The sequence below is a fragment of the Microtus oregoni genome, unplaced genomic scaffold, assembly GCF_018167655.1.
Source record: "Microtus oregoni isolate MIOR12 unplaced genomic scaffold, Mior012 000029F_ref0000214, whole genome shotgun sequence".
Classification (NCBI taxonomy): Eukaryota; Metazoa; Chordata; class Mammalia; order Rodentia; family Cricetidae; genus Microtus; species Microtus oregoni.
The window spans coordinates 15,212,321-15,231,238 of record NW_024543088.1 but is presented as its reverse complement, the minus strand read 5'-3'; the positions used below and the strand labels follow the sequence as shown (position 1 = coordinate 15,231,238).

The window sequence follows — 18,918 nt, the reverse complement described above, 5'->3', positions numbered from 1 at the left end:
GTGGTGGAGTGGACAGTACTAGGACTATTGGCCTAGGTGGATGAACTATAACCACCGTAAGTTAGAGCCACCAGTGAGGAGCTGGGGAAGTGGCTCAGAGGTTCACAGCACTTGAGATCAAATCTCCATTACCCATAGAAAAGCTGGGTGTGGCCAGTGGCCATGTATGTATAAAGGAGAATCACTACAACATTAGCTCCAGGTTCAGTGAGAGACCCCATCTCAAAGGAACAATGTGGAGGCTGATGGAGCATTTCACTTGAAGTTCATAGACAGTGCTCCCCCAATCATGCATACCCATCCACACATACAGAAGGAGAGGGAGACAGAGAGAGAGAGACGAAACAGACCAAGTAACCGCCCTACTAAGGATAAGATCGACCACCATCCAAAGAAATGGCCCTTGTATGTGCACTTGGAAAGGGGCATGCATTACATTTATGCATGATGCCAGAGGCACAAGCTCAAGATGAAGGGGACTGAAGGGGGTAAAGTGGCTAGGCAAGTTGCCTCACTTTAAGAGATTTGCAAGGTGGAGCTGACCCTACATAACACAGGCATGTCCTACAGATCACTTCCTTCCAAGGGTTCCAGTTTCATTGGTTTAGGGTAGAGGAATATTCAGACACACTGAGCTAGGTGCATGCCTATCATGCTATCCCATAAGAAGCTGAGGCAGGAGGATTGTGAGCTGGCAGCCAGCCTGGACTACAGAGTGAGTTCAAGGGTAGCCTGTGCTAAAGACTCTGCCTCAACATACCCACCCCACCTACTGTAAGGCCCATTTGAGTTCTATAGATACTGAAAGAGCATGTGCTTTTGACCCACACAAATCCAGATGCTGGGCAAGTGGAATGCTGGGCTAAGTAGGTAAAGGCACCTGCTGCCAAGCCTGAAGATGTGTGGCTTTTTTTTTTTGATCCCCAGAACCCACATGGAAGAAGGAAGGAAAGAACCAGCTTCTCCAAGTTGTCCTCTGACCCTCACACAAGTGCCAAGTATGTGCATGCATTTTTCTCTCACTTACCACTCCCATACTAAATAAATGTTAAAAAATTTAAAAACCAGGAGCTGGGGCAATGGCTCAGTGGTTAAGAGTACTTGCTATTCTTAGAGAGCACCAGGACTTGGTTCCCAGCACCTGTAAGGCAGTTCACAACCATCCAGCTCCAGGGAGCCTGACACCCTGACCTGACCTCCTTGGTACCAGGCACACATCTGGTACACACACATATGCAAGCAAGCACTATTCACACACTATAATAGTTTGAATGTAATTGGTACCCATAATCTCAGGGAGTGGCACTATTAAGAGGTGTAGCTTTGTTGGAGTGGGTGTGGCCTTGTTGGAGGAAGTGTGTCACTGTGGGGGAAGCCTTTGGGATTTTCCTATGCTCAAGATACTGCCCAGTGTCTCAGTCAACTTCCTGTAGCCTGCAAGCTGTAGCACCATGTATGCCTACATGTTGCCATGCTTCCGGTCATGATGATAACAGATGGAACCTCTGAAACTGTAAGTGAGTCACCTCCAATTAAATGTTTTCTTTACAAGGGTTGCTGTGGTTATGGTGTGTCTTCACAGAAAACAAAACAAAACAAAAAAACCCTAAGACATATATGTAAAATGAAAAGCAACAATCTTTAAAAAAAAAAAAAAAGAATTAAAAAAAAATGCTTGGCAGTGGTGCCAGCAAGTGAAAGGCAGAGGCATGTGGATCTCTGTGAGTTCAAGAACAGCCTGGTCTACAGAGAGAGTTCCAAGATAGCCAGGGCTACACAGGGAAACCCTGTCTCAACAACAACAACAAAAATAAAGCAAGCAATCTAGATGTTGAACCATGAGGGTCCTGGCAAAACCACCCCCCACTTCAGGCAGGCATTCCCAGAAGTACAGCTGTCTGTTTTTCTTCCCAGTATTTACTTACTTGTATTTTTAAAGACTTATGTAGCCCAGGTTGGTTTTGAACTCTCTATGTAACCTAGATGACTTTGAACTTCTGGTTCTCCCATTTTCAGTGCTCAAGTACTAGGATTACAGGTATACCACCACAGCCAGCTTATGCGGTTCTGAGGATGGAACCGAAAGCTTTGTGCATGTTAGACAAGTAGTCTACCAGCTGATCCGAGTCCCAGTCCCCTTCTGGAAATCTTTTCGGTTAGTTTTCCTTTCTTTCTGAGACAGAGACTTACATAGGCCAGGCTGGCCTTAAACTCACTATGTAGCTAAGGATGACCTTGGACTTTTGATCCTCCTGCCTCTACCTGCAGACAGGTAAACATTTATTAGCATTACTGGTTTCTGTTTTATGTTGTACTGGGCACTAATCTTTTAAAAGGTTATGTCAACTCAACTGGTTACTCAGAAATCAAAACTGAGAGGCAAGATGGCCAAATGGGTAAAGGTGCTACCTCCAAGCCCAACAATCTGAGTTCCACACGGTAGATCCACACGGTAGAAGAGAGAAGTGACCCTGACTCTTGCAAGTTATCCTCTGATTGCCATTCACTAAATAAATACAGGCAGTACAACATTTTAAAATCGAATCCTTTAGTGTCTGGAAATAGTTTTCAGGAAAGTTGTTGGTTCTGGGGAGATGGGCTCCATGACAGTGACGACAGCAAAGCTTCCGAAACCTGCTCTGGCCCTACAAATAAAAGGGGTGGGGGCTGGAAAGATGCCTCAGCAGCTAAGAGCTCTGGCTGCGCTTGAAGAGGACCTGGGTTTGGTTCCCAGAATCCACACTGTGTGGTTCACAACTGCCTGTAAGCCCTCTTCTGGCCTCCATTGGTACTATGTGCATATGGCACATACATATGTTCAGGCAAATAGTAACATGTAACAATAAAACTTTAAACAAAACAGAGACAAATTCTGTGTCAGCAAAAGTGGCCAGAAGGAGGACAGGGGTATTAAATTATTGAAGAGGTCAGTTTTTTTTCTTTCAGCAAACAGAAAAACATTTGGTCCTGGGCAGGAGCAGGGCAGAAACTGTGTACAAAGGATGCCCGTCCCCCCTGGGTGACCTGTTTCCTTTGATGACTTTTAGAAATGAGTCCTTTGAATCATTTCACTTCTGGAAAAAGATACATCAAATGGAGTCAGGGCAGGGGAACCCCAGAAAGACGCCATGAGAGGCAGGCTCTGGTCTGAACTTGCCCAAGATAAGCCAATCTTTCCAAAGCAGGGAATAGAACAACCGTTTTTAGCCTGGTGGAGGGTCAGGAAGATGGATTGGCAGGTAAGAGGGCTTGCCGCCAAGCCCGACAAACTGAGTGTGATCTCCAGGATTGACGCGGTGGAAGTAGAGAACGCTCCGAAGTTGCCCTTTGACCTCCACGCATGCCCCCCCTCCCATAAATAAATAACCTGGAAGTACCTGAACTCTTCGTAACCCATGACCTAGGTACATGCACCGTAGCAGGCAAAGGATCCCTGGAAGAAAGGGTGGACCTACACATCACTCAGCTTCTGCGACCTGCAGGTTCCAGTCGCCCCATCTCCTAACCTGGGGCTTTCACCACACTTACAAAGCCACACAGCCTCGAGACAGAACTGTAGAAAGGCCAGATCCAGGGGCCAGAGAGATGGTTGGGGCAGTAAAGTGCTTGTGGCACAAGCTTGAGGACCTCGGTCTGGATGCCAGGTGCCCACGGCACAAGCTTGAGGACTACAGTCTGGATGCCAGCGCATATGGCACAAGCTTGAGGACCACGGTCTGGATGCCAGCGCCCATGGCACAAGCTTGAGGACCACGGTCTGGATGCCAGCGCCCATGGCACAAGCTTGAGGACCACAGTCTGGATGCCAGCGCCCATGGCACAAGCTTGAGGACCACGGTCTGGATGCCAGCGCCCATGGCACAAGCTTGAGGACCACAATCTGGATGCCAGCGCACATGTAAAAGCCAGGTTGTGGGTGGGAGTGTGCACCTGTAACTCCAGCTTTAGGGAGACAGGCAGGCAGAGATCCTGAGGACTTTCTGCCAGCCAATCTAGCCAAATCCACGAGCTCCAGGTTCAGTGAAAAGACCAGGACTCAGCAGAAGTGGAGAGCGACTGAGAAGGACACTTGACATTGAACTCTAGGCGCACATTTGTGTGTGCGGACGTGTGAGTACCAGCAAGTGCTTTTGCACATGTGTGTGCACAAACGCGGCCCCTCCCCTACTCACCCTCACCACAGTGCTGACAAACTATGATCCATGGATCAGACACTTGAATTTTAATAACCTTTTAATCGGAACAAGGCCACACCCACTCTGTGTATAATAATATAATCTGCAGCTGCTTTGGAGTGGCTGCAATGGATGCTGTGTCCTCAGTCTAAAACATTTATTACCTGGCTCTTTTTCCTAATTATTCTCTGTGCAATTCCACCTCATTTCCCTTTTCCTCTATTCCAACTCTTCTATCCCCACCGCCACTTCCCCCTCCCACCTTCCTGTTGCCAGTATGTACCTATGTACCCAGGTGACTGGACTTCTAGGGACTACATCCCTGAAGAACACCAACTCTCCTTCCCCTGGCAGCCACCAATTGACAGTAAGTTCTCAGCTAGGGGTGGAGACTTCAAGAGCCCCTCTCCTGTCCATACTCTTGACTGACTGGATCATGTAGATACTAGCTGGGTGGTTGCAGAAGCAGTTTGCTGGTCCTTCTTCAGTATCTAGTTAGCTTCTGAAGGGAGGGCTGATTTTCCATCATCATCACCATAAAAAAAAAAATTACCAGGAAGGGATCATCGTGGGGCAAGGGCACACCCATTATTCTGCTTGACAGCAGAAGGGATTACTATGAAGGAAGTGTGGAGGGGATTAACTGTGGGCATCATCACTGAGTTCCACCCAGACTGCTAAACTCACAAACAGGAAACAGGCATTTCGGTCTCTGAGCATCCTAACTTTCCTACAAGTCTAAGGAGGCCAGCTATAATGGTTCAGAAGCTAAGAGCGCTGGTTGCTCTTGCAGAGGTTCTGGGTTCAATTACCCGTAGCCACATGGAGGCTCACAACTGTCTGTAACTCAAGTTCCAAGATAGCCAACGCCCTCTTCTGACCTCCACAGGCACCAGGCAAAAATGTGCATAGAGACACACATGCAAGTAAAATACTCATATGCATAAATATTCAATTAAAAATCTTTATTTTTATTTCATATGTATTGGTGTTTTGCCTGCATGTCTGTATGAGGATGCCAGATTCTCTGGAACTGGAGTTACAGACAGTAGTGAGCGGCTATGTGGGTGCTGGGAATTGAACCATGGTCCTCTGGAAGAGTAGTCAGTGCTCTTGACTGCTGAGACATCTCTGTAGCCCCAAATATTAAAAAATTTAAAAGAGGCTTCTAATTAAAAAAAAAAAGCCAGCTATAAACTACTCATATAAGTCAGCAGGGGGTGGCAAGGTGGCTCAGTGAGTGAAATTCAGGACCATAAAGCGGAAGTAGAGAACTCAGGGAAGCTGTCATCTTGAGGGAAGACGCTCGAGTCTGATCATGAAGTTCAGGAACATAAAGCGGAAGTAGAGAACTAACTCAAGTTGCCATGTGACCTCCACACAAGCTCCCCATACAAAATAAATAAAAAATACAATAAAAAACATTTTAAATGTAAGTCAGCAGCCAGTTCTTAGAGCAGGAAAATTCCAGAACTTTGCAAAGGCCTTCATTAGTATTCCTTTTACAACTACAATGGCGTGAGCTTGAATATATTTCAACATATCCTGTGTATCAAGGTCAGGCTGCAAGCTGGCTATTACAGGGGGGTTGGTGGAAAGGGTATTTTCTTCTTCCCACTTTTGTCTCTAAAGAAATAGGGTCTTGTGCTACCCAAGTGATCTTGCCTCAGTCTATGAATGGACTGGGGACACTATGTTTGGTTGATTTTTATATTTGGTAATGGTGATATTTGGTTATTTTCTGTTTCCATTTTTACATGTGTGTATGGGGGTGTGTGTATGTATATGCATGATTTCTATATGTGTGAGGACACATATGTGTGTATGTGTGCATGCCCCTGTGAACAAGCACTTGGAGGCCGGGGGTTGATGCTCGGAATCATACTCTATCGCTCTTCCATATTATTCATCAAGGCAGCATCTCTCAGTCAAGTCCAGGGCTCACAGTACGGCTATTGTCACCAGCCATCTTGCTCTAGGGATCCCCTAACCCTGCCTCCGGAGGCCAGAATCACAGGTGTGCCACCAATCTTGCTTTTATGTGAATTCTGGGTCTGAAGATGATCAAACTATTTAACCACTGAGTTTTTTCCCAGCCACTTTAAGGTGACCACTGAACACATGGGGGCCGGAAGAGCTATAAAGAGCAGGGACAGTATTTGACAGACTGCAACATATGTTTATTTTTTGAGGCAGGTTCTCATACAGCACAGGATGGCCCTTGAACCAGGATGAAGCTGAAGATACCTTGAACTCCTGATCCTTCTGCCTTTACCTCCCACGCGTTGAGGTCATATATGTGTGTGTGTGTGTGTGTGAACACAGTGGCCTCACTTACGCATCGTCTTATGCTGATTTGTTGGGAGGGGGATACAGGCTTAGCATTGCATACCTTTACCTGCTGAGCCACCAAATGGCCCTCACCCATTTATTCTTTACAGGAAATTATCTCCAGAGCTCAGGTTCAAAAATGTTCTAAGGAGTCTGACACCTTCAATCTTCCTTCTCTGGATTAAGGGGGGGGTCTAACTCTACCACCTGAACTTCAAAACGCTGGGAAAGCACTGTACATGGTGAAAACCTCCTTATGTAATAACTGGGAGTGGTTAGAAGCAGAAGGTTTCGGAGTGGGGAGAAGGCTCCACTGAATCCCCAGCACTGATTTTAAAGGCAGGCTATGACTCCGGTGCTGGAGACAGGAAGGTCCCTGGAGCTTGCTGGCCATGTCCAGTTGCACAAAGATCTGTCCCACCAGGGCTATACCATGTAGGTAGTATCCCACATCTCTGCTTTAACCCTTGCCACCATGGGCAGGCTTTGTAACTTTTTCCCTTGAGGCACAGGGATTCAGTCTTTAGCCCAGGTTGGTCCTGAACTCAACATTTTCAGCTTCAGTCTCCAGAGTGAGGGCAGTCCTATGCTGAGTTGTCTAGCTCATGCGAGCTTCTTTAGAGCTCTCCAAATCATTGCCATTCCTTTACCTTAAGGCTTTCAGTTTCAAACTCTTCCTTAAAATTCTGTCCCAGGGCCAGCAAAATGCCTCAGTGGGTAAAGGCACTTGCTGCCAAGTTTGATCCCTCGAACTCACATGGTAGAAGGAAAGAACTTCCCGTAGGCTGTCTCTTGACTTCCACACACACACACTAGGGCAATGCATGTGTGCATATCACAAATAAATACATGTAGCTGAAAACTGTTAATACTTCATCCCATGGGGGCTGGGGAGACGGCTCAGTGGGTAAAGTGTTTGCCCAACAAGCATGAGGACCTGAGTTTGTTTAGAATTCACACAAAAAAATCTGGGTGTGGCAGCACATGTTTGTAATCCTGGCACTAGGGAGGCAAAGACTCGGGGGTTCCCTAGAGTGCACTGTCTAGCCGAGCTAGCCTACTCGGTGAGCTCCAGACCAGTGTAAGGCTGGGGAGATGGCTCAGAGGGCAAAGTGCGGCATGTCCGAGGGTGAGGATCTCAGTTTAGATCCCCAAGTAAAGCTGAACCTAATAATGCACATTTGTCATCCTGGCACTCCTGCAGTGAGGTGGCACACAGGATCCAGGGTAGCTCACAGCCAACTAGCTTTATGCCAGCAAAAGAGGGACCCTCAAACAATGTGAGGACTGACACCTGATCTTCACACACACACACACACACACACACACGAGCACTGTGTTTCCAGTTCCTTTTCTTCCAATATATTCAGTCTTGAATTCACTAATTGCCTTCAATTTTACACTTGACATATTCGTGCGTGTGCCACCGTATGCAAGTGGAGGCCAGAGGACAACAGGAAAGAGTTGACTCTTTCCTCCCTCCAGAGTCCTGGGCCTCAAGCACCTTTATCTAATGACCCATCCTGCCGTCCCACTCGCCAGCAGTTTTAAAATGTTTTCATCGCACCAAAGACACCTACAGCTTACTTCGTTGTCAGTCCCCTAGCCACTGGCAACCACAAACCCATGGTGTCTGTGGGAAATGCTTACTCTGGACACTTCAAGTTCACTTATGTATCAGAGCTTTCTTTTCATTGCTGAGTAATATTTCACCATGTGGATGGGCTACATGCTATTTACCCATCAGATCAGCATGGACATCTGGGTTTATCTCCATTACTGGGCTTTTATGAACAATCCTAGGGGTGTCTGTGCACAGATGGACCCTGGCTTACAACCGTTTGTCTTATGATTTCTTGACTTTATGACTGTACAAAAGTAGCATGCATCCATCCAATAGAAACTATAGTATGGGGCTTGGTAGATAAAGGTGCTTGCGGCACAAACCCGATGACCTAGCTTTGATTCCTGGGACCTACGTGATGGAAGGGAGATAACAGACTTCACAGAGTTGTCCTCTGACCTCTGCTTGAGTGCCACGGCAGACATGTGCCCTCCCCCAACTAAATGAATAAAACATTAAAAGAGAAACTAAACCATGTGCTAGTTAGACTGTATTACAATGTATTGTTTCTTTTGGTGGTCCTAGGACTCTAGGTCCTCGTGACCATAAGGCAGTCACAGTACCACTGACCTACAACCACAGCAGAACTGTTTTTACTTTTTATTTCAAGACAGTCTCAGTAGGTTGCCCAAAGTGACCTCAAATTCAACCTGTAGTCTAGGGAGGCTTTGAACTTATGATCCTCCTGCTTCAGCTTCTCAAGTAGTTGGAATGGTGCACCTGTACCACCAGACTAGGCTTTACTTATTTAAAATTATCTTATGGGGTGGGAGAGATGGCTCGGAGGGTAAAGGCACCTGCTGCCAAACCTGGCAACCCGAGTTCAATCCCCAGGACTGACACGGTAGAAGGAGAGAACCAATTTCCCCAAGTTATCATCTGCTGACCCTCTACACATGCCCACACACTACATATACAAACATACAACCCACCCCACACAATAATACAAGCCGTTAAAAGCTTTAAAAGTAACAGGTTTCTTTATGACACTCTCATAGTTAATTTTGGTAGATAAATCTCCACCCTGCCTTCCCCAATAAACCCTTCCACCCTCAATATTTTCCCTCTCACTTTCATTATCTTATGTGTTCTGTTGCCTCCCCCATCTCACAGGCCCCTTTCTAGTTTCTCATCTAGATTTTATATATATATATATATATATATATATATATGTATATATATATATGTATGTATATATACACACACACATATATATGTATTTAACATATATATATTTAACAATTAGAAACAAGGATCCACATACTCAATAAAACATGCAGTATTTGTGAGGAACAGGCCCAGCTTTAAATGCATTTCCAACTTCTGATGGTTTCTCGGGATGTGGTCCCACCAGAAATCAAAGACTATGCCCCAAAGCATTTCTGTGTGGTGCACACACCTAGGTGTGTGCAGGTCCATGAGTGGAGGCTTAAGCAGCAGGTTGGGCGTCCTGCTCTTGAGTCAGAGTCTCTCACTAAACCTGGGGCTGCACCGGGAGCCAGCAAGCCCAACTCTTATCTCCACTCCCACCCACAGCACTGGGGTTAGGGGTGTGTACCTAGTTTTTTGTTCGCTACGGGGTCTCACTAGGTAGCTCTTGCAGGCCTTGAAGTCACCTCAAAGAACCAGCTGGCCTCGAACTCAGAGACCCCACCCTGTTCCCAGAGAACCCACACAGGAGCACTCTTGGCTTCTATTTGTTTGGTGCTAGTATCTGCACTCAGTTCTCACGCTTACACAACAAGCACTCCTACCCACCTAACCCTTCCTGTAGCCTTGGCGTATTTTTATAGAGCTCTATATTCCTTTCTCTGGGCTGGACACTTGATTCTAGGTCTAACCTCAAGGCTGTCAGGATCAGTTTTCCCAAAGTACTACAGCACTCTAAATTCATACCAAAAATATAGCAGGGTCTCAACCCCTCCATCCTCCCATCTGCCCTTCTCTCCTTTCTCTTCAGGCTAGAAGGATGGAACCTGCAGACTAGCCTTGTCAGGCAGCCACTGTAGAACAGACCCGTGCTCACAAGTCCCCATCTCTCCCAAACTTCAGGTAGCACATAACAAAGAGTCACATCCCCACCACTGCAAGAAACCAAGGAGGCTCGATGGTTTTGCTCTACATCTGCAGAACAATAATGAAAATTACTGAGTGGTACATTTTTAAAGGTAATTTTATGGCACATGGCTTGTGTCACAATGAAGCTGTCACATTAAAAGAGTAACAGAAGTTGCCATTTGACCATAAGCAAACGGACATATTGAAAATGTAACCATCACACTGTTTCTTAAATGTGTTCTGTTAGAAACTTTAGAATTGCTTCCTCCCCACACCCCAGGTTTTGACACAAGTTGTATCTGCTACTAATACTTTTTCTAGACTGGGTCTCATGGAGCCCAGGATGTCCTCAAACTCACTGTACAGCCAACAGGCTTGTGCCACCACGCCCTGGCTTACATAGTGCTGGGGATGGAACCTGGGCTTTGTGCTCAAAACACGCTCTCACCAAATGAGCCACATTCCTGTTGAGCCTAACTGCATTATATTCTTAATTGCCGGGATGACTTGATTTACTCCCAAAGGCAGAGAAGCCAGCTTTACTTTGCTCACAACTTGATTTGAATGAGAAAGAGACCCAGCAACGGAGAGACAGCTGCAGAGGCAGACGCCCAAGCTCGCAGGGAGGACGGTGTTTTCAAGTTTCCCTCCCTCCGCTAGCTGCATTCTTCCCTTAAAAATAAATTCCTCCAGCTCCCTCCAGAGCTACCCCTGAACTGTCTTGCACCTTGTGAGAGGGTTTTCCACAAGGTAGCCAGCCCTAGGTCCCTTTCAGCAGGAAAAGTGTTTGCTTAACAAGTAACAAAGAAACAAGATGGGCTAGGTTTTAGACAGGATTTGGGGCTTTAAATAACGTAAGGCAGCTGGAGGTGAAAATTGCTGAAAAGTCACAGACGGGGCTGGAAGAAATGGAAACACGACCCAGGTTGGGAGAAATGAAGGAGACCTTGATAGGAGATCAAAACTATGCTAAACTCGTGGTAGATAAACACAGGGAGGCACAGCTGCTTACCACAGCCAGGGTGCCTGGGGTGGGTAAACCGTGCAAGTGGCCAAATTGCTACTGTGTGACAAGAATGCAAATTACACCCAGCTATGCAAGGAACAGCCGAGAAAGTCCGGAGCCATTCGCCAGTGAACTTAAGAAATCACAGACCCTCTAAATTTCACTAACCTGCGGCACTGAAAATAGAAACAACGTGGGTGCCCAGCCCTTGAGACAATGCGGTTCAAAGCCAGCCTGGCATGGGGTAAGACCCTATGGTGCCAGTTTGATGAAGGTGGAAAGGTAGAAGCCACTTCACAAAGCTGTCCTCTGACCTCTAGGAAATAATGATAAATAATGGAAATAAGAGGCTTGGGGAGGGGGGGGGGCTTAGTAGTAGAGCTTTCCTAGTATGCAAGGAACTGGGTTCAAGTCTCAACACAAGAAAAATAAACGATAGAAAACAAATGTTTACTCTTTACAAGATCAACCCTTTTTTCTTTTCTTCTTTTAGAAGGCCTTGTCCCTGCCCCAGAGAAGAGCTTGGGGACCAACAGGAGCAACAAACAGGGACAAGTCTAAATCTTGATCCAGTCTGAACCAACAAGACACCCAATTCCCCTGGCTTCACAATACCTACAATCTAGGCTTGGGGGTGGGAGATGGCGTAATGGACAAAAGTATTTGCAGTACAAGCCTGGTGATCTCAGTTCGAATCCCAGAACTCACATAGACGTGTTAGGAGAATCTACTTCAAAGCTGACCTCTGACCTCCTGCACCCGGGTTCACACATCACACACAATCCTCCGGGTCTGGAAGCAGGTCCATATGCACAGGTTATGTAACACTGAACACCGACCATATGCCAGACATTCCGCTACATCCGTTTGACATGTCACCTCACCGAACCCACGACTAGTCCTTATTCTCAGTTTAATGAGGAGACCGGGACTTGATCATGTTACATAGCACATAGATGACAGAACCGGGACCAGACCACTAGGTCTGATGAGACGCGGAGACGACTCTCCTTACAGTTAAAAGGTTAATCATTCATTCAGACACCTGCAAAAACCAAAACAAAACAAACTCTTTCATTTCAAATCGCCCTTGCTCATCAAGCTGTGTGTACGCTCCCAGCAAGAAATGGAAAGGCCCTTGAACGCCACAGCCCCAGATCCCAACGCCCCGAGAACTGAGCAAAAAAATAAAAAAAACCGGAGGGAGACTGCTGCTTCTGTGATAAACCTGGAGGAACTTTCCCCCTCCTGGCCAAGTTACTTCCACCAAGCTACAGGTAATTAAAAGAGAAGATAAGGAAAGGACAGCAACAACAAAACGCTCAATTTGGCTGCGAGCAATCAAAGTTACAGCGCACCTGCTGAGTTCTCAGCCCGGAAGGAATGTAGAAAGCAAGAAGCGAAACAGGCCCGGTTTGCACCCAAACGCTCGCAGGCAAGGGTGTCAAGATTTCCAGAGGGCCTAAAGTGGTGCAAGGAATTGCTGTGGGGGACACTCCACCCTTGACACTGGCCCTGGTGTCCCCAAGCCGGGAGCAAAGAGCTGCATTTAGTTCAGTGGCTTTTCTCTCTCCTTTCCAGGAAAGGTGGCTGCAGCGTCCATGGCGCTGGGACAGGGCGGCTGGGTACCGTCTGCACCACTGAACCCCACATTCTCCACTTGGAAACCCCTTGTATGAAGAGGTGACTTGCATGGGAGGCGTGAACGTCCCAGAGGCACCTTTGGGAGTATGTTGTCTAGCAAATAGTTTACAAAGGGTCCCCGTCCCCGGCGCCGCGAAAATCGCCCCGGCCCACTCACTTCTGCAGGGTCCCTCGCAGGCCGCTCTCTGCTCCGCTGGCTCCTGGGTCGCTCCGGCAGCCTCCGCCCGGCCTCCCAGGAGCCGGAAGCGGTGTGCCGTGCGAGATCAAGCTGCGCGTGCGTAAGCCGGCCCAAGGGGGCGGGGCCCAGAAGGGGGCAGGGACTCGTCTTGAGGTTTCGCCTCCAGGCACCTGGGACTTTGGGACTTTGCCCTTAGCTGGGTCTATCCTTTCATCAACCTCAGCATGCATGTTTACAGGTATACACACTTGTACACACATGTGCAGGCACATATAAACAGCACACGCACAAACATAGAAAAACAGAAAGCAAAAACAGCTACAACAAAAATCCCCAAAGCTAGTAGACAGGGTGTGAAAAGTACATCAGATTTCTCAGAGTATCACCGCTAGCTTTTGAGCCTCAGTCTTGTCCCTTGCTTAGGAGTACCTTTTTCTTCTTTAATAAACTCTCTCTCTCTCTCTCTCTCTCTCTCTCTCTCTCTCTCTCTCACACACACACACACACACACACACACACTCCAGACACTCTGACCCAGGATGCTGAGAACAAGCTGCTGAACACTGAGAAGCATATCAGAAACCCTGCTGGGATGGGAGGACAGCGAAACAGCTTGGTGGTTAAAGGTGCTTGCCAACAGCCTGATGACCTGAGTTGACACCCGGGACCCACATCTTGGAAGGTGCCCCTGTACACGCATATGCCATTATATACAAGTGCCTTCCAGCCCCACATAGGAGAGGGTGTCAAGGCTGGAGTTAGAAGGGGTAGTCTGACTGGTAATAAGTAACCTTGGCTAGGCTGAGGATGGAGATCAGTCCAATAGAGTACTTGCCTAGCGTATAGGAAGCCATCTGCTGCACCGCACACAGCGAGCATAGTGACATATATTTGTCATCCTAGCATGCAGGAGGTGGGGGCAGGAAGATCAGGAGTTCAAGGCTACATAGAGAATTCCAGGACAGACTTGGCTACAGAACATCCTGTCTCAAATATACAAAGTTAAAAAATAATAATAAGAGTAAGTAAAAAGTAAAGTAGAAAAATTAAACAATGGGGTGAAACAATGGCATTAGTTCTGAGTTAGGCAAGAACTGTTTTAATATGTGTTTTTATTTCTTGGGTGTGTTTTCCTCAATGTATACACGTGCACCATGTGTATTCCTGATGCCTGAGGGGGACAGAAGAAGGTGTTTGATCCTTTGGATCTAGAGTTACGAGTGGTTATGAACCACTATGTGGGTGCTGGGAACCAAGCATGGGTGCCCACTCCCAGCCAACCAAACAAATGTGGGATTTTCCTTCAACCTCAGTTTCCTCATCTATGAAAGAGATGTAGAGGTAGATGAGGATGCTCTTCAAAGAGCTAAGTGTTTGGGACAATGGAAGTGCTCAGCACAGCAAGGCTGTCCCTAAATTTGGGCCATCTTTACCTACACGGCAAGTTTGAAACCTGAGGGTAGCCAGGGTTACATGAGACCCTTTCAGAAAGAAAGAAAGAAAGAAAGAAGGAAAGAAAGAAAGAAAGAGACAAAAAAGAGATGGGGGAGGCCATGGGATGGGAGAGAAGAGGGAGAGAGGAGAGGAAAAAAAAGAAAAAGAAACCACAACAGCACACCTACTCAAAAATAGGAAAACAGCAAGTTCAAGGTCTTCTTGGGCTACTGAGTGAGTTCAAGGGCAACCTGGATAACTAAATGAGATTCTGTTTTAAAAACCAGGCTGGAGGTGTGTCTCAGTGGTAGGGTACCTGCCTAGAATCCCCCAGTGAGGAGCTGGGGCGTAGTTCAGTGGTAGAATACTGGCTAATGTGTCCTGGGTTCAGTCATCATTACAGTAGATAGGAATAGCCACAGGCAGAACACCCATAGTTCTTCACCTAGCGAAAGGACACTTTGAAAGCTGAGGGAGGGCAGGATGATGACTAAAAGCCTACCACTCAGGTGCCTAGGAAGCACCAGGCCTGTTCTTACTCCCAAGTCTGTGTACACACTAGGGATTCCTAGTAGTCTCAAATAACTCATTCTCACCTGGGGCTGCTCTCCCCAGCACCAACTCGAGACATTTGACAATGTTTGGAGACACTTTGTCCTAACATTAGACTGGGCAGGTGCTATTAGTACCTAGTGGGTCAGGAATCATTGTTCGAAGAAAATTACTTGGTCCCAAAGGTCAATAATGCTGATGTCCTGCGTTTGAACCTTGGACTTGCCTGAGTCTTGATTGTAAATACTCTGTAGTTTGAATTCTTGCTACAAACTGCATACACACATGCACGAGTACACCACACACACACACACACACACACACACACACACACACACACGCGATATAATCTCATGTGTTCAGGTTGGCTTTGAATTCACTATCTAGCCTACTTCAGTGTTGAGCTTCTGATCCTCATGCCTTCACCTCCTAAGTTAAGGGATCACAGGCCTGTACCTCTCATGCTGAAGGTGGAGTCCAGGGCTTTGTACATGTACAGCCCAGCCCAGCCCAACCCAGCAGTTTTGTGCAGTCCCTTGGAGGAGGAAACTCCATGCTATGAGTTGAATTCTGTCTGTCTGTCTCTCTCTCTCTCTCCTCTCTCTCTCTCTCTCTCTCTCTCTCTCTCTCTCTCTCTCTCGATTTTTCAAGACAGGGTTTCTCTATGGCTTTGAAGCCTGTCCTGGAACTAGCTCTTGTTAAAGATGTATTTTATTTTTTTATTATTATTATTATTTGCTTTTTCAAGACAGGGTTTCTCTGTGGTTTTGGTTCCTGTCCTGGAACTAGCTCTTGTAGACCAGGCTGGTCTCGAACTCACAGAGATCCGCCTGCCTCTGCCTCCCGAGTGCTGGGATTAAAGGTGTGCGCTACCACCGCGTGGCATGAATTGTCTCCTTTCAATTCGTATTTTATAGCCCCATCCCTCCCTTTATTGCAGAATAAGACCACGGCTCAGTAAGGAGGCTTGACACCAAGCCCGATGACCTGCATTCTAAACCCAGAACCCACACGGCGAGAGAAGAGAGCTGACCTCTGTACCTACACACATATTCACACAGAAAATAAAAATAAATAAAGTGAGACTAAACTAAAGATCAAGCCCTTGCACATGTAGTCATAACACACAAGGAGCTTTATAATGGACTAGGCTGAGTTCCTACTCCAATGTGATGATGGGTCTTTAAAAGAAGGGAGGTTGGAGGCTGGTGTGATGGCACAATCGGTAAGATACTTTCCTTACAAGCACAAGGATCTAACTTCAATCCTCCAGAACCCGTGTAAAATAATAAATAAATAAATAAATAAATAAATAACAAATAAGCAAGCCAGCCAAGCATGAGGGGCACAATGCTTATAATTCTAGTAGGCAGAGATAGGAAGATCCTTGGGGCTTGCGGGCAGCAGCTGATTCAGCAAGCTCCAGGTTCTGTGAAGACCTTGTCTCAAAAAATGAAGTGGAGAGTAATAGGGGGAAATACCCAGAATGATTTTCTGGCCTCCGCACGCACGTGCACCATGTGCATATATGTCCATGAATGTACCTGTACACACATCCCACATAAAACAAGATGGATGCCACACGAGGAAGGACTGCCAAGGTTGTCCTTTGGTGCACACACATGAACAGACACACGTACAACAGAAAGAGAAAAGAGAGTTTGGGAACCCAAAGTCCACACAAGAAGAACCTTGCAGGACGACGCTGCCACAGGCTGTAGAGCCACCAAAAGCTGGGAGAGACCTGAAACCCTCCAGAAACCTTGACCTTGGCCATCCAGGTCCCAGAACTATGACAAAATACATCTCCGAGAATTCAGCAGGTAAACACCAGACATTTGGTCACCACATCAGATAAATGCCCCGCCTGAGTCTAGGTCCTGCTGGATTTTCCCAAGGCCAAAGCTGAATCAGGGAGCTTAGTCACCATCGTCAGTGACTGACTGGTCCTCTGCTTCTCTCCAGGTTGCTGCTAATACTTGCTCACACAGGTGAGAATGAAATAGAACCAGGAATGTACCAAAGAACGGAGGGACAAAAGGAAGGAAGAGGACAGATGCCCCCATTGGGTGGATGGATGGGCCTGGACTCACCTGAGCTCAGCAAAGGTTTGCCACACAGAGGACAGTTAGAGTGACCCACGAAGGTTCCTCGCACCAGCTGGTGCCCATTGACACACTCCCGCCTCCCTGGAGCATCCTGAATCTTATCCTTTAGGTGTGCAGGGCTCTTCCCCTGCATGAGACAATGATGGTTCTCAGTATGTCTTCTGCATGGCCTGATGTAAGCCTCTCGAAGCAAATGAGTGGCCGAACCCCTCTCCTGGGGACCTCCAACCACCGGCTTTCACCCGCTGAACACTCCAACTACTCTAATGGCTGGACCCAGCCCCTACCCTACGGAGCGGAAAAAGCCCAAGCTCTGGATTTGAACTCCCACCAATCTGCACCCTGAAAATCTTCTCCCTCCCTCAAGAAATCCTATATGAGCCTTGTCTTCCCCTTAGTTTTCTGCTGCTTCTCACCTGAGCAGAGGTAGCCACCCTCCTGGGTTTTTCCCTCCCAAAACATCTTGTGTGGGGTTTGTTGTGGGGGTGTGATATTGTGGTATTTATTCCTTGGCTCCTTTCCCCTCAGGGCTGTAAACACTTAACATCTGGTCCTTTGATGCCCTCCACTTCCCTCCATCCAGTCCTGGCTTTCATCCCAGGGTTCCTGAGTCAAGGGTACTTTTTGGTGCTAGGGAGGGGTGAGTGAGTCCCCATAGCTCCAGTTCAGCCCCCTCACCTTCTCCTTCTGCCTGGTGACCCTGCTTCGGAGGGAGCTCAGGCTGCGCTTCACTCTGGTGCTCTTGTCTGTCTTCTCATTCTTGCTTGCACCATCCTCACTCCTAGAGGGTGGGAAGAAGGTGAGGAAGGGCTCCAGGGCTTTCTGAGGCGACTCTGGGAGGTGCTCCTGGAATCTGTCTCCCCCTGATGTGACCTGTCTGAGGTTCCCAATTCCCCACCGTCCCTTTCATTTTTTCCCTTTTTCTCTCCCGCTTCCCTACCCTTCCCCTCACGCCGCAGCCCAGCAGTCCTTGAACCTGTGATTATCCTATCTCAACCTTTGCTCTCTAGGTGAAGTCTGCTCTTAGGGAAATTGGCGTTAAGACCCCACTATAGCCACTGATGGAAGCTTGTGCTTACTCAGACAAGAACTCAAACCAGGTGAGGTTGGAGTGGGTTCCTCCAGGGCTGGTAGACATGTGAGCTTGCTGACGGACCCTGTAGGGGCAGAGTGGGACAGTCGTTTAGTCCCCCGGCAACTTAATCCTTATCATTCATTTCTGCATCCCCCAGGCGCATCCTCAGGGGCCCTGCAAACAGGGACATGATAGCAGGCTGTCCAGCAGAGGGCAGTGGTATTGTGTCTTGGACAAACCACACGAGCATGTCAGGAACGTTTTCTAACACATCATAGGGAACAGACACCTTTTCTCGTTTGTTTCGTTCTCTGTTACGTTTCCTTCCTTCATCTCTCTCTATCCTCCTCTTCAGCATCCTCCCTTTCCTCCTCTTTTTCTTTTTCTTTCTTCTCCCCTTGCCCCTCCCCCCTCATTCTTAACCTCCTCCTCCTTCCCTCCTTCCTCCCCCCTCTTCTTTGGCAGAGTCTCACTACATAGCCTAAGTTAACCTTAAACTCAAGTCTTTCTGCTTCATTTGCTTCCCAAATGCTGGGATGAGAGGCCTGGATCACCACACCCACCAGTTCCTTTCTTCTTTCTACCAGATCCCTGTAACTCTCTACTCTTCCCTATGGCCATGCTTGTCTCCCCACATCTGTTTCCCTCATGTATATGCCCCCCATTTCTCCCTAACTGTCTCATGTTTGTCTTCTCCCACACCCAGCCGTCACACCTGCTCCTTTGCCACTCA

General features: G+C 47.4%; 1 protein-coding gene across 1 annotated transcript in view; it reads right to left on the bottom strand.

Moving 5' to 3' along the window:
* The window catches only part of Arhgef18 (Rho/Rac guanine nucleotide exchange factor 18), a 67,038-nt gene extending 53,939 nt beyond the window's left edge, over positions 1-13,099 (bottom strand). Inside the window, exon 1 of the mRNA XM_041678350.1 lies at positions 12,996-13,099. The gene's annotated coding sequence lies outside the window, so the exon portion shown is untranslated. The remainder of the gene's footprint in view (positions 1-12,995) is intronic.
* Between the last annotated feature and the right edge of the window lie 5,819 nt (positions 13,100-18,918).